A 1880-nucleotide genomic window follows, 5' to 3' on the forward strand; every position below is an offset into this window, starting at 1 on the left:
AGAAAAATTCTAACAGGCCTTAGTAAACAAAAAGAGCTAACCGTTACGGAAGTATTGACGTACGGACGTACGGACGGATCATAGAAAAGCTTCGCTTTTAAAAACTAGTAACTACATACTTTTTAGACAGTCAGTTTTGAGAAACCTATGAGAAGAAGGGTTAACCCTTCAAAGTTCATATTCTAGTTTTAAAATGATAAAAAGAGGGGAGGGGGTAGCAGACAGACATCCAAATCATACTGTATAAGGACAGTAGTAATTATTTAGCTGATATAATTTAATATTTAGTACCTTCTGAAATTTTAACTGATTATTTGAAACTGATTAAGGAGTATTTTTGAAGGCCCAGGAGGAATGATTTAGGCCTGAAAAAGTCACTTCACTCAGGCATTAAAGGATGGACTTTTTTTTATAAAAATAAATTTAAATTTATTTTTTTTGGTAACCGCTTACTAACAAAAAAAATGGATTTATTGACAGGGGAAAATTTGTCATCATTTAGGTTGCTAATATGGACCTCAGATATTAGTCATTTCGTTTATCTAGTAGGAAAAAAGGGGTTGGGGTAAGATGGGTTGGAGAAGGTATGGTTATAGTGCGCACCTAGCATCTAGCGGCTAGGCCCCTTAGAACCTCTAGCGACACTTAAGGTGGGATTCTGGAAAAATTAAACCCCCTCTCCCTGTTTTCAATGTGAGTTTTAATAGAAAAGTTAAAAATATATTTTTTTGTGGGGAGGGTAATTTAATTTTGAAAGATGGAGATACAATTCAGGACCTATGAGAAGCTACCCTGTAAAGGAGAAACATATCGTTTCAGCGGTTAGCAAGATCCTTCGGTACAAACAGACAAAGAACATCCTGTTACTTTATTATAAGGATATAGATATAATAAAATAAATATATTTATTGATTATAGCTTTGATTAGACAACCCTTTATGCCTGGGTTTTTATCTCTCCATCCCTTTTTAGTTACTTCCTCTTTTCTGGACGTAATTTAACTCTACTGAGTACAGTGCACTTCAAGGGACAGTGGAACAAAAAATTCACAAGATTTATCAAAGTAACAGGATGTTTGTGAGTGTTTCTGTCTGTTCTAATAGATCTTGCTAACCAATGAACTGATATGGTTCTTCTTTTAAACCTAGCTTAGCTCCTAATAGGCAAGATAAAGGTTAAAACTATCTTGGGAGGGAAAGGGGGGGGGGGGTAAGACACCATAACCCTACTTATAGAAATCGGTTCTAGAAAAAAAATGAATTAACGGAAGTCATCTATTTTTTGTTAGTCCCGAGGGGCCGAAGGCCCGGACTGACAAAAATGATTTTACGGTTTTTATTTTAATTTTCATGGAAAATTATCTCTGATACAATGTTATTCATGATTTTTTTCTTCTTTATGTCTGAAAACCATTTATAATACCAGCGGAAATTAATTGGTCCCGAAGCCATAATGCAAAATCCCTACTCTTTCTTATGGCTAATCATAACTAGTCGTTAATCAAGTTTTATAAAATTTATTTGTGTGCTGTCCCTTTTATTGGTTATTGCGGAACCTAGCAACTCTCCTTACTTAACTAATAGTACATAGTAACCTATATCAATAATTATTCTTATATAAAAGAAACAGGATATAACAATATTTTGGGAGGGTAAAAATCGCCACTAAAAAAAACCTTCCCCAAAATATTCCAATATAAAACATTTATAAATTGTCAAATGATCAGCCCAACCATTTGTGAGATCTTACTATTTATCTGTAAAATGCTGGGACACTGCTAGCAAATGTAAAAAATCTAGAAATATTTTAGCCTTCCTGTTATCTGAACAAGTTTATTTGCAAGTCCATTTTTCATAATCTGGCATTTCATGAGTTTTAAT

This window comes from Acartia tonsa, chromosome 10 (assembly GCF_053477335.1).
Source record: "Acartia tonsa isolate MP-2025a chromosome 10, ASM5347733v1, whole genome shotgun sequence".
In the NCBI taxonomy this organism is placed as follows: domain Eukaryota; kingdom Metazoa; phylum Arthropoda; class Copepoda; order Calanoida; family Acartiidae; genus Acartia; species Acartia tonsa.